The 20,109-nt window shown below is 42.5% G+C and overlaps 1 pseudogene; it reads left to right on the top strand.

Annotated features, from left to right (window-relative positions):
- The first annotated feature begins 10,712 nt into the window (after window positions 1-10,712).
- Window positions 10,713-10,815, top strand: LOC123814355 (annotated as a pseudogene).
- Window positions 10,816-20,109: the final 9,294 nt, after the last annotated feature.

The raw sequence follows: 20,109 nt of genomic DNA, 5'->3' as shown, positions 1-20,109 counted from the left end.
AGATACTTAAACTGTACATTGTATGAATTATTCTGTTAAACTTGACTTTAATACCTTATTGTAATACAAACATACATTTGGACCAAATTTTAAGACCTTGTTAGAGCCTTTTCTAGTAGAGAAAATGGCAAATTTTTTAAGCAAGGGTGATGCGGACCGCGGCTGCTGGGGTCCGAGTCATTATGGATGAAATGAGACATTCACAGGGATTACCAAATCTGGTGGAGGAAAAGGGACAGCATGGCCTTTCTCTCAAGGGGAGCAAAAGCCTCAGCCCTTGATCCAATGAGCTTTTATTGTCTTACTGGGCACATTACAAGAAGATCCTCATTAACTATGCACAGGTTCACTTTAGGTGGTTACCTTTTACAGAAAACAAAGGAGCCAATGCTGCTAACCACATCACAGAAGAGGGATATTTGCAAATGAAAAGGCGAAAGTAGTTGAACCGGTTACACTCATCCTTGGAAGGTTTAGCATGGTTTTCAGGAAGTTGCTTTGCAGTAAATGTCCTCAATTCAGGGTGAGGGAGTTTTAGCAAATAGCAAGACTCATAGTGGCCTAGGTACCTTGCAGGCCTGATTCCCCACAAGAGAACCTATCCGTTGGCGTGGGTCCCGTGCATCTCCCAGTGGGAGCTGGGCCCACGCCACGCAGAACAGTCTACTACACAAGGGTTAACTTTAATTCTTCCAAAATAAGATCCAAAGAAGAATGAATTTTTTAAAAATTGCTATAATGAACCAGAACGCCCAGCATCTTAAACAAGCAATGAAAAAACTCCCATCATTAAGGCAGCTTACAGGTGGCAGCTGCCTGTCGGTCGAATGCATCCTTCTGTTTTCCAAACAACTTCCAGAACTGGTTGATTTTCTCCTTTCCCCTGGTCCTGACTCCGGGAAGGGCAGGGACACGCATGTCTATTGTTTTGCACCGTGCCATGGGGCGTCTGTAACACGTGCAGTCACTACGCACAGTTGGACGGCAGTACAGCAATATCGGAGCCACTGAATTCAGCCGCCTGTGGAACACTGTTAAATGTTCATGGGTTAAAAATTGCCCATAATTGCATATTGATTTACTCATATCTCCAGATGGGTAGAAAAAAAAAACCATAAAACAAGAGTGTACATTTTGTGCAAAATTTTTTATCATACTTTCCTTCTACGTACATATAAATTAGGGCAATTGAGAGAGGAATATGGAGTGTTCAGAAAATGGATCTAATCCTCTTTGAGTTACCTGTTTATTTTTACTTTTAGTTAATAAGATAGGCAAAAACTTAATACTGTTAAGGAGAGAATAATACGAAAACAATTCTTTTATCTTAGGCACCAACTCCCCCTTGTTACCCTCCTCCACTCGTCCAGTTATTTCTCTGGGAAACAATGTGGTCGCTAGAAACCTTTTTAGTCACTTCAAGCTTATTTTAAAAGCTCTGTAGAAGTGTAACTGATATACAATAAGCCTGACACCCCTGAGCCTGAACCTGAGTGCCTGATGTGCACACACTCAACGCTGTCAGCACGGCCACAGTAGCGAACCCTCCGTCCCCACCAGGTAGCCTGTCCCTGTGCAGTTCCTCTGTCCTGCACCCCTCCCACCTCTAGCCTGAGGCAGCCACTGACTTAACTTTTTTCACACTTTTCCTATTAAGTTTATTGGGGTGACATTGGTTAATAAGATCACATAGGTTTCAAGTGTACTTTTTCACTTTTTAAAATCTGCATTTGTTGTATTTACTGCATATGGGGTTTTTCTAGAAGGCTGTGTGCAAACGGGGGTGTGTATGCCTCCAGACTCCTCCCTGGCCACCACCCCAGTACCCACTATGAAGTAGTAACACGTTACAAGGGAAAGAGCATGTTAGCTTCTAGTTCTGATAGCCCAGTAAAAATTTTCAGTTTGAAATACTTAGAAAACAGTAAATCTTTTCATATCGAAATGGCCATGTAAAAATGAATTCATTCCTATCTTTTGGGGGGTCCAAAATAAAGGTAAAACAACTTGCTGGCAGTGTTGGGGGACCCCTGAGAAATGTTCTCTTGTTTGTGATGAAAGAATCACTGACAACACCGCGGGGATCCAGAACGGCTGTCCTGGAAATGACGTCATGCCAATGGTGATGATTGACAGAACCTACACTGTTGTTTACTATTTGCCTCCCAAGCCCCACTTCTGTGTCACAAACATTTGAAACACGGTGCTTGAGAAAGTTGCTTTCCCATCTCTTCTATGCCCTCACTTCCTATCTGGAAACAAAGTTACTAAACCTAATTTTGAAAAAGAAACAGAAACAAGTGCCCAGAGTCCATGAGCTGCCTGCCAGCCTGTGGCAGTGGTACAGGTTGAAAACTTATTCCTCGTATCCTGCACCCCATCAGAATCTGTTCCTCCAAAACAGAAAACTTCCCAGAGACTGCCAAATACATCGTGTTTGACATTAAGTGCTAATGAAGAGAAGAGGCACAAAGGAACAAAGGAGAATGAAATGTGGGGAAGAAAAGAAGGATCTCGAAGCCCTGTGGATGGATCCCAGGGGCCAAGTTACTGTCTTTGAAGTTTGCTTACAGGCAAATTGATTCCTTAACTTCGCTCCAAAGACTCTGAGTCCTTAGATCTAGGGTGTAGGCCATGAATCTACATTTTAAGAAGCACCCTGGGCCCCGGAGAATTTTGAGGCAGGAGTGTGGGCTGGCTGAACCACGCACTCACACCCGAGTCACTGCTCCAACCTCAGCCTTTTGTCTGTTTTTTCTCATAGTGACGTTCAGTAGTCAGTACGAAAGTCTAATGCGAGAAGGCTGACTAGAGCCCAGGGACTTGTGACTCCCTTGGCCATGTATGTCTGCTTCTCACATTGCGACCTCTGTCTCCGGGCCAGCTCTGTAATACGGAGGTGAGGAGTAGGGAGCACAGAACTAACTCTAAAACCTCAATGTGAGATTGTGTTAAGCCAGAGACCATAACAGTGTGTTCCTGGAGGCAATCTAACCAGCCCAGACAACTGCAGTCTACTCTTTAAGGCCATGATCAGCTTCTCCTGCCCCACCTTCCATTTCTCCTTAGACCTGGTCCATGTCTCTGAGAAAGGCTTCCAAACGAGTTGACGGGGTCCCGGCTGGTGGGTGCCTGCAGGAAATTCGGTGGCAAAGCCTGTTCTTCATCACTTGACGGATGATTTCCTGACAAAATGGAGCAACAAACTTTATCTGGGTCACTTTCTTCCCTGAAAATAATATATTTTTAAAATTTTTGTTCAAAAAATTTTGTGAAATTGCTCTGCTGTAACTGAAGGTGTAAAGGCAAAGGCAGTAGTCAGGTACTGTTAGTTTGCAGATGGTTGTTTTGAGAGAGAAAAATTAACTTTTATCTTACATTAGGGATAGAATTTCAATTAACTTTCTACAGAAAAGCAGCTTATAATTTAATTTCTTTATAATAAAAGAAAAATTATACACAGAAAAAAATTGTGTACCTGTGTCACCTCAAAATAAGAATTATGCCTCTTTGGTGAACTTTATGTACAAGAGTGTTACATTTGTAAGAGCACAGGACACTCAATAAATCTTAAATAAACTGTATAAAGAGGTTTATTGTGTATAGTTTGTTCTGATGGGCTGTCCCCCAAATTAATGTTTTTATCTCTAGCAAGAGTCTTCAAGTAGGCTATAAAGGAGACTGGGTACTTCTTCTGACTTCATCTTCCAGCTCTTTTTTTGTGCAGTAACTATGCAGTACCCAGCTCTGGGTACTTCTTCTGACTTCCAGCTCTTTTTTTGTGCAGTAACTATGTAGAAACTGTTTTCAAATCACATACTAGACCGCAAGACCTTTTCCTGAATTTTGAACTTTGCATGAAACGACTTAGAAAGCGGGCTTCAGTTTTCCATTTGTTTAAACTGTGAAGTGAAGCTGTAGCTCATAAAGACTGCAGGCAACTCAGGGTTTTCCAAGACATGCATGCTGTCACCAGAGAAAGCAGTTCCAACAAAATAATGAAGTCTATCCTGTCTTCAGTCTTCACCTACATTGTAAGCAGCCAATGTATCAGACACTTGGCCTCTAAGTCTCTAATTTCTTACAAAGAGGTGGAGGGAGGAATGTTTTGAGAGGCAGTTTCAAAGAAAGCAATATACCAATCTTTGAGTTGCTAGAATCTCAAAATGCCTTTAAATCCAAACAAACAAAAACCCAACAATTGCCCTATTTCCGTCCTGCTGGAATATATTGAACCAGAGGCCACTGGACCTTTCAACAGCCTGGTGCACTGTGGCATGTCTACGGGGCAGTCACGGAGATGTGAGGATCTCGTGCTATCAGCTCTGGGGGATGTGTTCCTAGGACCGCACTGAGAAGCTTCGAAGTGGGTGGGAGGGAGCACATGAAGACATCTTTCTTCCTGTGCCCTTTTCTGTGACACACCAGAGGTTCTTAGCCTACAAGGAGGAAGAGAGGGAGAAAAAGAGGGAGAGCAAGACTGAGAAAATAACTTGAGATGCCAAAGGAACGCCCCTCCCCTTGCTGCATGTAAGAAAGTAACTGGAAAGATGGAGGAATAGGTGGACACACCGTACCTCCTCGCACAACCAAGATCAGAACAACAATAAATTATGGTCAGCATAACACACAGAACTGACAGGGGATTTATCTGAATGGAAGTTGGACAGCCAAGAAGTTGAAGTAGACCCGTACATCCAGACTGGTAGGAGACGACGAGCTGAGCGGGCGCGGGGCTGGCGCGGGTCGCAGGTACACGGAGGTTGGAGAAAGTTTGGCGCGGAATCGGCGCGACAGCCATCCGGGGCGCAAGAACGCAGCGGTGATCCCTGAGTACACAAGCTGCGGCTGCCGAACCCAGTGGGGCAGCGATTGTGGACCAGGGCAGAGCTCGCAGCCCAGGAGCCCGGGGAAGTGTCTGAGCCCAGGAGAACTGAACTACCGCCATTGATTCCCTCCCGTCCCCGCCCCCGCCCCTGCCCCCACATACAACGTCACAATCTAACGACTGGGGCACCCAGCCCCGGTGAACACCTAAGGCTCCGCCCCCCACCGTAACAAGAGCGACCAGACTGAAAAAAAAAAAAAATAGGAGAGACAGGGAAAGTCATAAGACATGTGTACAACAGAACAGATCAGTCCCCCAGGACTCATCCTTTTGAGAGACCAAGAAATAGCCAATCTATCAGATGTACAGTTCAAAACACTGGTGATCAGAAAGCTCACGGAATTGGTTGATTTGGGGCGCAATTTAGATGAAAGGATGCAGGTTACCATAAAGGAGATGCAGGAAGATACACAGAGGAGAGCCAATAGAGAAAGGAAGGAATCTGAGTCTCAAAACAATACAGTGGACCAGAAGGAAGATAGAATCAACCAAGCAGGAAAGCATGATGAAATAAGAATTCAAAAAATCAAGGAGAGCCTTGGGAGCATCCAGGACACCTTTAAACGTTCCAACATCCGAATTATAGGGGTACCAGAAGGGGAGGAGCAACAAGTGGAAAAGTTACTTGAACAAATAATAAAGGAGAACTTCCCCAATCTGGCAAAGGGAAAAGTCTTCCAAGAAATCCAAGAAGCTCAGAGAGCCCCAAAGAAGTTGGACCCAAGAAGAAACACATCAAGGCACATCATAATTACATTAGCCAAGGTAAAAACGAAGGAGAGAATCCTGGAAGCAGCAAGAGATAAGGGGACAGTAACCTACAAAGGAGTTCCCATCAGACTGTCAGCTGATTTCTCCAAAGAGACCTTACAGGCAAGAAGGGGCTGGAAAGAAATATTCCAAGTCATGAAAGACAAGGACCTACATCCCAGATTGCTCTATCCAGCAAAGCTCTCATTTAGAATGGAAGGGAAGATAAAGTGCTTTTCAGATAAGGTCAAATTAAAGGAGTTCATCATCACCAAGCCCTTATTTTATGAAATGCTAAAGGGACTTATGTAAGAAAAGAAGATAAAGAAAAGACATGTATAGTAAAAGGACAGCAAACTCACAATTATTAACAACCACACCTGAAGCAAAACCAAAAGAAACTAAGCAAACAACTAGAACAGGAACAGAACCACAGAAATGGAGGGCACATGGAGGGCTAGCCGCAGGGGGGTGGGAGGAGGGGAGGGGGGGAAGGTATAGAGAATAAGTAGCATAGAATGTAGGTTGAAAATAGATAGGGGGAGGGCAAGAATAGTATGGGAAAGGTAGAAGCTAAAGAACTCATAAGAATGACACATGGACATGAACTAAAGGGGGGGGACGTGGGTGGGAGAGGGGGGTACAGGGTGGAGGGGAGGGAAGGGGGGAAATGGGGACAAATGTAATAGCATAATCAATAAAATATATTAAAAAATAAAAAAAATAAAGTAACTGGAATGCAAACTGAAAATAAATAACAGATGAAACTTTTATTGGCCCAGTTTGTGATTATATAATCACCACAACCATCAGTCAGTTTCTACTTATAATTATATAAAATCATGCCAGAGAATTAACCCCTTACGAGTGCACATAGGCCAAACTACAGGACACTATTGCTGGTTTGTAGGTGGTGATTTCTTGGTTTAGTTTTATCTTCCTGGGTACAAAATGTGGGTGGCACACTGGGATAATCATGGTCGAGTTTGTGACCATTCTGCTGCTCACCTGCTCAGAGAAAGCCATCAGGTGGCGAGGGCAGAGTACTGACCGGGCACTGTGGGGGGCTGCCTGGCAGCCGCTCGGCCGATGGGAAATGGGAACCGCTGCTTCCCTGGGCGAGCCGCCTTCTCCACACAGGCTCAACTGACAGGGCTGTTCTCTCCTCACACAATGGCTTTGATGGGTTTTCTAAATTTGGAGAGAAAAAAAGTGAAAATTACAAAACTAAATGCCTGCCAGGAAGCTTTCACTTTCATAACGAGGTCATCCACACAACAAGTACTCTAAGAAAAACAACAATGGGGATGTTCAGCGTTCCCCAGTTACTCCTGAAATGGCCCACCATTTTTAGAGTCTACCCCCAATAAAGCAAATGTTAACTACTTAGTATTTTAAACCACCCTTCAAACTCAGGTCATTATCTACAGAATTTTAGGCAGAGAAATGTGAGAATAAGAATTTTTTCTTTCAAGGAAAATCAAACCACTTCACATTCAACCTTTCTTCTGGAAGACTCTCCCAGCCAAATGCTTATTCTTCACCTGCATCTCTCAAAATTTTCTATATGCTATCACAATAATTTTTGGTTGTTACTTTTTTAAGCTTCCCATTTTCCTTAAAATGGTAGTTTAAATCCTCTCTTACTAAATGTTCCTCTGTTCTGTCTTATTTTAACCTATGTAAAGTACATTTATATTTATGTAATAGTACGCTCTCTTCAAAATGTACCAGTCATTTGGTGAGGTGTCCGTGGGTTAACTCTCCAAAGTCATTGTGTATTTACATCCAGAGTAAAGGAAAATAACAGAGGAAGCCTTTTCATTTATCTCGCCCCAATTCTGACCAAATTAAAATGATGTTTATTCAACACTGGTTCTCAGTGATCCCTTTAAATATCAATGCTGTGTCGGAAACATAGTCTGCACCAGCCTTTGGATTCTGTACATTTACTCTGCCGTGGTGCTTGGGTGTGCAGGCACCTGACCAGGCGCAGCATCTACGCACACTTGATTACACGGAACAGTGCTGGGCGGGGGTGTCCCAGTAGGGCTCTTTCAGTCAGCGATACTCAGATTTATGGTACCAGCTCCAAGAGTTCAAAGTCACTTTCTGAACACAATTTGGCCAAGCATAGTGAGTAATATTTAATGGGGTATACTCAACTTTTTTTTGTTTTGTTTCGTGAGAATAATGTTTCTCCACAGTTTAGCTGAACTGGTGAGAATGTCTAAGGTTCGTATTATTGTAGAACCAAAAAATTAAAAATTAAATTACCATATGATTTGGCAATTTTATTTCTGAGTGTATGCCCATATAAGTTTGCTAGTGCTGCCATAACAAAACACCAGAGTCTGGGTGTCTTAAATGACAGAAATGTATTTTCTCGTAGTTCTTGGCCAGAAGTCTGACATCAAGGCCTTAGTGGGTTTGGTTTCTTCTGAGGCCTCTCACCGTAGCTTGCAGATGGCCACCCTCTTGCTGGCTCTTCCCATGGGTGTCCCTCTGTGGTGCACGTACCACGGTGTCTCTCAGTGTGTCCACATTTCCTCTTTTTAATAAGGAAGCCAGTCGGATGGGATCAGGACCCACTCCAGCCCCTCATTTCAACTCAGCCACCTGTTTATAAGCCTTATGTTCAAATACAGTCACATTCTCAGATACTGGGGTGAGGACCACATGAGTTTTGGGGACAATACAATACAGTGCCTAAAATACCCAAAATACTTAAATTTAAGGTCTCAAAAAGATACTTAAAACTCAGGTTCATAGCAACATTATTCATGATAACCGGAATGTGGGAATAACCATTTCTGTCTGTTGACAGATGACTGGATAAACAAAGTGTGGCATATACATGCAATAGAATATTAGTCAGCCTTAAAAAGGAAACAAATTCTAACACATGCCATAAAATGGACGAGTCTTGAAGATATTATGCTACACAAAATAAGCCAGTCACCATAAAAGGAAAAAAACCCACTAATACTGTATGACTCTACTTACATGAGTTACCTAGACAGTTGAATTCATAGAAACAGAAGTACAAGGGTGGATGCCAGGGGTTGGGGGGAGCAGAAAATGAGGAGTTAGAGTGCGAAGGGTGCAGAGTTTCAGATTTGCAAGAGGAAAAGAGTTCTGGGGATAGGTTGCACAACACTGCAGATGTTTTAACTACTGACTGATTGTACACTTAAAAATGGTTTCAGTGGTAAATTTTATGTGTATTTTAGCACAATTTTAAATTTTTTAAAATTTGTGTCATTAAAAAATGACATCGATGTATACACATATATAATTGTTAAATTCCTTGTTTTGACATCGTACTATATTTATTTTAATTCTAATCACTTCAGGGAAAAGGTACAGGGGACCTCTCTGTGCTATCTTTGCAACTTCCCGTGACTCTATAATCACTTCAAAGCAAAAAGTCTTTTTAAAATTATAGACTGCCAATTCAATCTCCTGAACCAGGATAACAGAACTTCTTGGAGACAGAGATTAAAGAGCCCATTTAACCACAAGGCCCATGAGGGTACTTTGATCCGAAAGAAGTTCCCAAGCTGGCACCCAGCAGGCCCAAGTAACCCTTGTCGTAATTGTTACAAGTTATTTGCTTTCAAGGGAAGTTGAATTGAAAGCTTTCCTTTGGCGTGTGGGCTTGGTAAAGGCTTCCTATTGAGTAGAGTTTCCAACAACAATTCCGCTGCATCTCAAATGCCTCATTCACCCAACAGTGAACCAGCAGATACAGCCCAGATTCTCCCGAGTGTCATTCAACAGCACACTGCAAAGGCAGCACTGGAAGAGTTGCCTCCGCCCAAAGCCAGCTTCCTCCAAATGCAGACACAAGCTCTACTCCTTCCTTCAGAAGAGTTAGTCTCCCCAACCCACTAATGGGGGTCTAAAAATGTCTACAAGTTACGGGTGCCAGTCTGTCTCAACTACCAACTCCCTTAATTTGAGCAGCCGCAAATTTATTAAGGAAGGATGTTGGAGGTGATGTCTAGAATTTTATCTACTTGTATCGTGTAGGATTCAAACCTCCAATTTTCCACTGTAATGACTACCTCTGGAATACATCCCCCTGGTTACCTGACTGTAATCTCTCACATATGGCTAGTTAGAGAGGAAATTCAGGAGAGAGCTCGTCTTTCAAGGCCAAGTAACCAGGGTTGTTTCGCAAGCATACAAAGGAGAAACAGATTTCCCCATTCACCACGAAAACACATCCCTAGGTAGGGCCCAATGCCTGGGCTTAGCATAGATGAGTAGATTACCTGCCTTGTGTGATCTTGCAGTGCCACAGACTGAACGTTTGAGTCCACCCACCCACGTTGAATTCCTGTGGAAACCTAGTCCCCAGTGTGATAGTATTAGGAGGTGGGGCCTTTGGGAAGCAAGTAGTTCATGAGGGTGAAGACTTCATGAATGGAATTAGTGCTCTTATTTTAAAAAAACACCAGGAAACTCTTTCTATCATGTGAGGTTACAGCAAGAAGAAGATTGTCGATGAGGACAGGCTCTCACCAGACATCAGTCTGCCAGCGCCATGACCTTGGACTTCCCAGCCTCCAGAACTGTGTGAAATAAACTTCTATTGTTCAGAGGCCTCCCATTCTGTGGTACTTCATCACAGCAGCCTGAACAGACCCAGACGTGTAGCATGCCTCAAAAACTTATGAACTAACATCTAGACTCCGATCATGAAGTACAAACTAATTCTTGGTTATGTGTTCAAAAATAAACATTATGAAAATTCTTCTAAACCCATTTTAGGGCCTGTCATAGTCATGAGAAGTAGGTTTCCTTCTCTTTTTCAGCTTCCAAACTGTGATCTCCAATTATGAGCATTCGGTATTTATGTAACAATAGTAATAATTTATAAAAAGCCTTCTCTGTCCCAGGTGCTTGAAAACATTATCTCATGGTGCCAGCTGGGTGCTGGAAGTATCAGTGGGGGCACTTTGTAAAGTGTATGATAGTCTAACCACTGTTCTGTACACCTGAAACTAATACAAAATACTATTAAATATAACCTGTAATTTAAAAAATAAAAAATAAAAAAATGTATATCGCTTCTCAGCCTTTTGGCTAAGATCCAGTGTAGTACCTGTTCTTATCAGTTTAAAATTTTAAAAATGTATAAAAAATTATCTCTAATGCCCCAACAGCATAAAAAGGTGGTATTATTAAATTTTTTTAAAAGGTGGTATTATTAACTTCAAGTACAGAAATTGAGGCTCAGAAGAATTAATTTGCTCAAGTTCACAAACAAAAAAAAAGTTCAACAAGAGGACAAATATAGTCTGAATTGAAGGGAAATAAAATTTTTTAAATATTATGTATGGATATGTCTGCAACAAAGAAGAAGGAAAACCATAGTTATAAAAGGAAACTAATTTAAAATGTAAACAATGACAAATAAGAAACTGTTTTAGTTTTCTATTGTTGCCATACCAAATTACCACAAAATTAGTGGTTTAAAACAGCAGAAATGTATTATGTTACTGCTCTGTACCCAGAAATCCCCAAAGACCTCACTGAGCTAAGACCAAGGAGAGTGCGGTCCTTTCTGGAAGCCTCATTTCCGTCCAGTTGCAGAGGCGGCCCAGTGTCCTCGGCTCAGGGCTCCCTCCCTCCATCCTGGGACCCGGGAGCATCCAGCCCAGTCCTCTCTGCGCTGCCGTGTCTCTCCAGTTCTCCCTCATCTCTCCAGTTCTCCCTCTTCTGTCTCCCTCCTCCTCTTGTAAAGACCCGTGTGTTTGCTTTAGGCCATCTGGGTAATCCATGATACCTTTCTTATTTTAAAGTTAGCTGACTAGCGACTCTAATTCCATGTGCGACCTTAATCGCCCTTTGCCACGTAACCTAACCTAGTCACAGGTTTAGGTCTATGGACGTCTTTGAGGAATCCCTATTCTGCCTACCATGGAGAGTTCTAAAGACTACTGAATAAATTTATGTGAAACAGAAAAGCGGGCCTTAGGCATTCACTTTTCTATTCTACCGCTCTGTAGAGCCATTTGCATGGCTTTAGGAACTGTTCTTGGTGCTGCCAGTCTGGGAGCCACCAGCCTCTCGGGGCACCCGCTGTCCCAGGGATGTCTTCACTGAGTTTCTAACCCAGTGTCCACATGGTTATAATGTATTTTTTAAATTCCTGTCAAAATGAAATAAGATAGCAATATAGTTGACTTCTACTGAAAATCTTTACTATTTTGGGTTCAAAAGAGACACTCTGTAATAACTGTATATTTTAAACTGTCCTTATCTGACTCAGTTTCCAGGTTATATAGTAGTGGTTGACACGAAACAGTGGTTGAATAGTTTTCATTCTATGTTGTGGAACAATCAATATAAAACAGAAATCATCTGTTCTCTGAAATTGTGATTGCACCCCTCTCTGAAATTATCAAGCCTGGCTAGGCTTTTTTTTTTTTTTTTTAAGGGAGTCTGGGGAGGTGAGGAGGTTTTCATTCTCAACTTAGTGGCTTTAATGGTTATTAGTTTATTCAGATTTCTGGGGTTTTATATGTTTTTAATATTTGTCAATATTATCTAGGTTTTGAAAGTTATTGTACATAATTGTTCTTAATATTGGCTTATTATGTCTTAAAATTTGCTGTGTCTATAATTATTTTCCCCTTTATATTACATATTTTATTTCTTTTCATTTTTTCTCTCTAGGTTAAATTATCTTTTTTTTTCCATAACAAATTTAGCCAGAGGTCTGTCTAGCAGCGTTGTCGTAGGCTTCATTAATAATCCTCAATGGATTATTATATAATCCATTATATATTGGATATATTATATATTATATGATGGATTTTTTATGTTTTTTTAACCTTGTGCTTATTTCCCTCTTTGTTTTCTTTGCTATGTTTTATAGGCTTTTGTAATCTTATTTTTTAGCTTATTTCTCTTGTGTTTCCACTGTATGTATATATATCTCCTGTCAGTTGCTTTATTTTATTGGGCCAGGAGAGAACTAACTGACCACACTGAGGAGAGAGCAAGAGAAGGACTGAAGAAGTAGCAGAGAGAGGAGTCACTGACGCTGCAAGTTGCAGCGACAATATTCAGCCAGAACCCTGTGAGACCTGAGACGAGGAGGAGTGAGTAGGGGGAAGTGAAAAGTGGGGATGGGAAGAAAGATGTACTTGGAGCAATGTATTTCAAAGTGTGTTTGTTTAAAATGCCATACCCCAACACGGCACCTTACATATCAGGGTGAGGGAAAAGAAGGTTTACAGCTGTATGTGAAACACAGAGTTTATTCTGGTATTATCATTTATTAATTATTGCATTACTTTCAATACAAACAGCTACAGGCCTACTTTCGCCCACCTGCATACTACAACTGAACTCTTTCCTAGAGTGATATTCTGTGGTGGGAAATTATAAATCCAGGGTCACTGTATTTCCTGTGATAGTGAAATGCAAGAGGTTGTTGGCAATGAAGTATAAGCTGGGGCCTCAAAGAACATGGGAAAAGTCTGTGGACACAGTTGCAGAAACCCCTTGGGAAGTCAGAGGCGGCTAAGTAAAAGGAAAGGGGCAGAAGCAGATGAGCCCTGCCTTCCGGGAACTGGGGGTTTGAGCGTACAGGTGAGTCTTAACTGGCCCATAAGGCAGCCACTTGCCAGAGGTGGATACTGAGCACTGGTAATGTGGTTAGTCTGGATAGATGGGTACTGTAGTATAAAATATAGGCTAGATTTCAAAAACAGCATGTAAAAAAGAATGTAAAATATCCCACTAATAATTTTTATATCGAGTACATGTTGATATGAAAATGTTTTAATTTATTGGGTTAAATAAAATATATTAAAATTTCTTTCACCTGTTTTTTTTTTCTAGTAATGTGTCTATGAGAAAATTTACAATTCCATATGTGATTTGCATTAAGTTTTTTTTTTTTTTTTGCAGGTGGCACAGATCTAAACTGTTAAACAGCATCCGAAGATCTCAGTATCATTTAGGAAAAGAGGCCTGTCACCAGACAACACAGCCCAGATCGCAACAACATGAAGTGGTGCAAAGATTCAGAGGAAGTATAAATGACCTTGGAGTTCTGTCCTTGGGCCAAATTTTTTGCTGTTTACTCTGTTGACCCCATAAGCCTGTGCCCCCAGGTTCAGTAGAAAAGTTATAACGGGAATTTCTATGAGCATGAGTCACCCCAATTTCATAACTTTGTAAGGAGAACATCTTACATTTGTGCATCCTCAAGGTTTTCAAAGCACATTCATTGTTTCAGTCCATCCCCCTAACACCCTGGAGGAAGTACAGCAGGCTGTTTCCATTGTACTGGTCAGGAAACTGAGGCTGGAAGAAGGCGTGTGATGCGAAGGGCGTTGGATTCAAGGATGCTGCAAAACAGTGACCTCATGTTATGGAGTCCTGGAAAGAATGCTGGACTTGGAGTCAAAGGTTCCAGTACTTCCCAGACTGAGGGCTTTAAACAGGTATTCTTACCCGTTCACCTAAGTTTCATTTACTCAGCTATAAAATGGGTTAATCAGAGTCCATATCTCGGAAGTCTGAAGTGTGTCAAAGTTGTCATAGTTGGAGCCATTTCAAAATGGAGTTGGGACCGCCCTTCCTGAGAAATCGCCTTGCATGTCTTGCACCTTTGGACTGTTTGAACTGGGTCAAACCACCATTGTCTTACACACAACTATTTCTAAAGCCAGCAGAACAGTGGACTTCCTGACCGCAGGGACCGATGATTCAGGGCTATCCGAAGATGGAATCAGTAAGCAATCTTCAAGTTTATACCATCATTAAAATTTTTTTCTTCTTTTTCATGTAATTATTTCTTTCCTCTTCTCATAAAACCCTTGCCTTCACCCTGTAATTGTGTCACTATTCGGGTGTCTGACTGACCCTATGCTCCTCACATTGTAAGTTTTTGATCCCAAATAAATGCTTGTTGCTCATCATTTGAGCTTTTGAATTTAGGTTAACAGGTATGAGTATTGAGATGATTCACTGTTGGGAACTGCCCTGCCTGGTATCAGAAGCTGTAACCCCCATCTAGGCTAAGGCTAAGAGAACACCCTTGGAACCGTAAGCCAGCAAGGAGACAAAAGCTTATCTCCCTGGCAGGAGCGCTGCTTCATTCATAACTGAACCCCAAAGCTTGGTCGGTTAGCCAAAGACGGGTAAGATTCCCCAAGGGGGGAACGACCTAAGACAGGCACGATCACTTGGGAGGCCCCCCAAAATAAGGCTTTGGGGGCTGCAGCAAAAGGGGGTGAGGGACCCTCGCTCCTCGGCTTTAACATAGCCTGAGTTCTCATCGTCTGGGAGAAAATCTCCTTATCTCTTGGTTGCCTTAGTTCCGTGCTCCACCTAAGCCTGAAACAATGACAGGGTGGTGCAGCTCTGTGCTGAAAAGGGCGGATTCCCCGGATGATCAGGCCTAAGAAAGAATATGTAAATTACTGTGAAGCCTGCTTTGTTTAGAATGCTCTCAGTTGAATGAGAGGGGTCCAAGGAGGAAGTTAGTTTGTTCCTCAAAGTCTTACAGCTCTTTGACCCCGACTCAAAATAGACCCTCAGACTTCCTTGTTTTCTATGATTCCTTACTGCCCCCTAATGACTACTGTACTTGAATTATTATGCAAAATGAGCCCAATAAAAGCAGGTATGGACGGTAAATTGGTGCGCTCCCCACTAGAGGGGGTGGCCATTCCGTCCCTACTTCTCCACAGAAACTAGTCTGTCTCTGTGCATGTTTTTTCTCACGTATAGTCGAGCCATCTGCAGCGTTCCGTGATCACTGCTGGCCGGTGACACACGCATCAATTCACATAAAACACTTGTCGCAGTAACTAAATCTTGGGAAACACCTGATAATTTAACCATCAGCAGTGGTATTAAATTATATGAGTATCATTCACTTAGGTGTGGCAAAGTTCTTTCTAGTACGATTCCTTAGTATTCCACTCCAGGGAGTGATTCTTCTAACACTTTCTAAAACACTGCTGGAAATCCCCTTAGTTGGTAACAGAGGCTGCTTTTAGAATTGCTTTGCAGACATGACAACAGGTTTCAGCAAATTATAAATAAACACGCCTCCTTTTCTAGAAGAGCAAATGGAAGCTGTTAAAGTAAATTATCTAATACTTGGAAATGAGGGGGAAGCGGATGGCATGTCCTTTCAGTGACATATGGCAGTGAAGGCTACCCCAGGATTATCCAGGGTAATGTACTTCAACTTGCTGTTCATTCTTGACTGAAGGTCCTGAAGTTAGTGATGGTGCATTAAAAGTCTCACCTGTAGACTTTTTTTTTCTGGTAAAAGTACAAATTTCTGTCTAGTGAAATAGGTAACCCCAAACATTATCATTTAACCAGTTTTGTATCTTACCCAGCAATCTTGCTCCCTGTAAGTAAATCCCCGAGCTCCACAAATGCTCTTTGAACTGGGCAGGGCACCTTACTGGTTCCCTGACTATTTGATGAGTTGAATGAAATCTCTGGCACGTGTTCATTTCATGTTTTCGTGAGTTAAGTCTGCCTTTTGAGCATTATCCTTCGAGTACAGAAGGTATGGTAAAGGGGCGTGGCTGGTCGAGAAGCTGGGGGAAAGGGTTATGAACTTTGAGTTAGCTCAGGCTTTGAGCCTGGGTTCAGGTACTTAGCAGGCCTTAATTCTGGAAAAATCATTTCACTTCTCTAAATTTCTCATTACTCATTTGTAAGAAGGAAATAATATTACCTATCTTACACAGTTACTATAAAGACTAAACCCTTTGGTTCTGGGGTTCCTGGGCAGCCAGAAAAAACTGAGCACTCATTAAAAGACCAAAAAACAAACAAACAAACAAACCCAAACCAAACCACCCCCTCCATGTAGAATCTCCAATGTAGAATCATCCATGTCCAGTGATAACCGCAAAAACTCTCAGCACCAAGGAGTCCAACCTCCATCCCCCTCACTACCTCTGCCCTGCCCCCACCCCCGGATATGAAGAGACTTGACCAAACTTCAGTGTGGCTTCTTGTAGCCTAAGGCCAAGTGCCTAGGACAACCCAGCAGGCCTAGAGTTGCTGTCTGAACAATCTAAAGGCAGTCAAAAAAATTTACTCCTTGTTCCAGCCCACACCTGATAGTACACCACTGATCACCCTTTTCTGAGAGCATTTGTTACCATTGTGAGTCCTTTCTCTGCGCCTTTGAGATGCTTGTGGTCCTTTCTCAAGGACCTAGGAGCCACCTCCGTGACAGGTAAGCCTCAAAAATGTTAGGACCCTTCTGTCCCAGGGAGACTCTGTTCCAGCGGAGGGGCCTAATTTAGCACGGCCCAGATGGCTTAATCACACCTCTCTGTCCTTCAGTATACTTCCTGGGTCAGCATGCCCCTGTGTTTAAAAGGCCTCCTGATTTTCTTTTCAGAGTAGAGCTCAGGTTACACTAGGGTCCCTCCTCTACAGCAGTAATACTGAGTAAAATCTGTTTTAACATCCTTTAATGAGTGTCTAAGATAGTAGTTAAACAAGCTTTGCTTCTCTTGATACCAGCATACTCATTATCAATAACAATGGAGAGGAGGGGTGGGAGGTGGGAAATTGTGGCATATTCTCAATATGTGTCAAATTGGCAGGACTATGCTGATCACCAAATGGCTGTTTCCCAGCCCTGCTGGGCCTCCAGAATCACAGTCCCATGCTGGGCTTCACAGAGGCTCACACTGCACACACACGCCTTGGCTTTTGGGTTAAGACTTAAGGAGTTCCCTGTGTAAGATTCAGAAGCTCCTTCCCTATACAGCCCCCCTCCCTCTGGTACACTGCCTGCCAACTCACCAGCTCAGCACCCTTTAAGTCTCACTAGACTCCACCTCTCCATGCCACAGCCTCGAGTGTGCCCATGGGCACAGAGCTAGGGCAACTGTGGGGCTCACCTCCTGTCTTTCCTCAGGTTAGTTGTCCCTGCTCTGCCCCACATCTGAAAAGAGCTGCCCTGTGTCCTTTGTCCAGTTCTATAGTTGTTGACAGGAGGAGGGCTAGCCCAGAACCTGTTATTCCATCATGCTGGAAGCAAAAGTCAGTTACTCTTACATCAGAGATGAGGAAACCGAGGAGTGAACAGATGAAGCAGTGCGTACCAAATCACACAGCTGCTTAAGTGCTGGAGCTGGAATTCAGACCCGGGAAGTCTGGCTCCAGAGCTGCTCACTTCCAGACTTTATGAAAAGAGGCTTTATACACGCAAAATGTTTTGTCCAGCGTTAGGCAGCATGGAAAGTCCTTAATAAAGTCTAGTTATATTTTGAAACTGTAAAGTGCAGTATGAATTTTTTTCTCACCCAACTCTTCAAAGCAGAAGGGGGTCAGTGGGACATAAGCCTCACCACATTCTTGATTGACCTCAATCTTACTAGTGTCCTGCCATTGGCAAATGGAACCAGGGCTTTAAGTCCTTTATTGCTTAAGTCCGGTTTATTTGCATAAACAACATAATAAGTCCTTATTCAGCTTACTTTTGCTATTAAAGCCTACTGTTATTCATTAGAAATATAAAACAAAAGAAAACAATCCAAGCAATCAGGCACAGATAGGTGCTCCTCTCACTTTCTGAATTTCAAATCAGTGACTGCTGGGCAGTAACACACCCATCTGGCCATGGAGGAGATTGCAGCAGAACGAAGACGCAAGCTCAAAAATAAGAATCGAATAATTTGTAATAGAACCCAGCATTTAACCTACCATCTAATTCTTAATCTACCACCAAATAGCTCTAATTTTTTATCTTATATAAAAAGATATGATGAAGACAAGTGTGAGCCCACACATTTCCTTGTTTGCCTTGTCTTCCGCCCCTTGTTTCTGAGATACATATAAATCGTTTCTAAACTTCAGTTATGTCTACTAGTACAAAATAGATGCTTTGCATTTACCCACTCACTCTGATTAGAAAAGAAAGGAACACTATCTTGTCTAGATTTTTTTCTTTCCTCGACACCCCACTCTCTCCCCAGACCAAACAGATGAGCAAACAAACGTACATTCCGGTCCACCGACTCTGACCTTCCTAACATTCAGGCCGACTGTGCAGCAGCTGCCAGGACTTCACTGCACATTGCCCTCTTTAGATGGCCCTTTTGATCAGTTCTGACCTAGAAGAACTACAAAGGGAAATGAAAAAATCAGGTAATTTAAAAACATAAATGTAAGATTTGGTTTATTGTTACCTTTTTTCCAACAAGTCCAAACTTCCCTTTTTTGATATCAGCTTTGTCTGTGGCAGAAAGCCATCTTGATCTCCTACTTGTGAATAACCCAGAGTATGTTGCCAAGCTAGTAAAATCTCCAGGGAGGACCACATCTTCAATAATTTCCACTAATTCATAATTTTTCAGGTAAAGCTATATGTCGATAAATCAATTAACTGTTCTTTTGGACTATTTTGTTTTTTAAAGATTTTATTCATTTATGTTTAGGAAGGTGGGAAGAGGAGGAGAAAGGGAGAGAAACATCAGTGCATGGTGGCCTCTCTCGCACTGGGGACCTGGCCAGAAACCCAGCATGTGCCCCGACTGGGAATCTAACCAGTGACCCCCATGGTTCACAGGCCCTCACTCAATCCACTGAGCTACACTAGCTAGGACCTTTGGGACTATTTTAAAGTGCCATTCATCTTTAGAGTTTTGGTGTTATTCTAGATGTGGCCTCCATCATGGTGGGCTTTGTCCTCAAACCAGAATCATTTCTAATCACTTCCAACATACCCTTTTCAGTATCAAGAGGAACCTTTTCAAAATGCAAATATTCTGCCATGGGGGTCCATAAAACAACACCCACAGAGACCTGCAAAAGAAAAACTGCCTACAAATCCACAGCCAGTCCTTCCTCGGGATATTTTAATAAAAGGCGATAGAAAGATGATCGAAAGAGAAGCCAGAGTACTTTACCAGTTGCAATTGTGTATGATTTATAAGTTACATGATTTATCTGATTCTCTTATTGATGTCTTTTTGCACTAGACTGTAAGTCCATAACCTGGGTTGGGTTCCCCAGGGTGTGGACTCAGAGAAGGAGGCCAGGGGCAGGGGGGTTATTAGGCAATGCTTTGGGAATCACCACCTGCGGGAAGAAACCGGGTTTGGGCAGAAGAGGGGTGGGGTTGTGACAGTTTCATCCAAGTTCTCTGCTGACCCTGAGGGAAACTCTGAACCTGAACGGCCCTTCCACATTATCCCACATTGGAGGCAGAGGGCCAGGTTTGGTTGACCAGTCATTGCATGCAGCCTGCCCAAACAAGGGGATGTGACATTGGAGGAAGTGACTCTTTTCAACCGAGTAATTCTGAAGAGGACTGATAGCCAGAGCCAGCGTCATGGGTGTGTGATTTGTGTATTCACACAAGGCCCCACACTTGGAAAGACACCACACTTATACTCTGCTATTTCTGTCTTAAAATTCTTAATTTTCAATTAATGATTCCTACATTTCTG

Source organism: Phyllostomus hastatus, unplaced genomic scaffold, assembly GCF_019186645.2.
Source record: "Phyllostomus hastatus isolate PE091 unplaced genomic scaffold, TTU_PhHast_1.1 phas_contig_1, whole genome shotgun sequence".
Lineage (NCBI taxonomy): Eukaryota > Metazoa > Chordata > Mammalia > Chiroptera > Phyllostomidae > Phyllostomus > Phyllostomus hastatus.
Note: the sequence above shows the minus strand (reverse complement) of the source record. Positions and strands in the feature narration are given on the sequence as shown.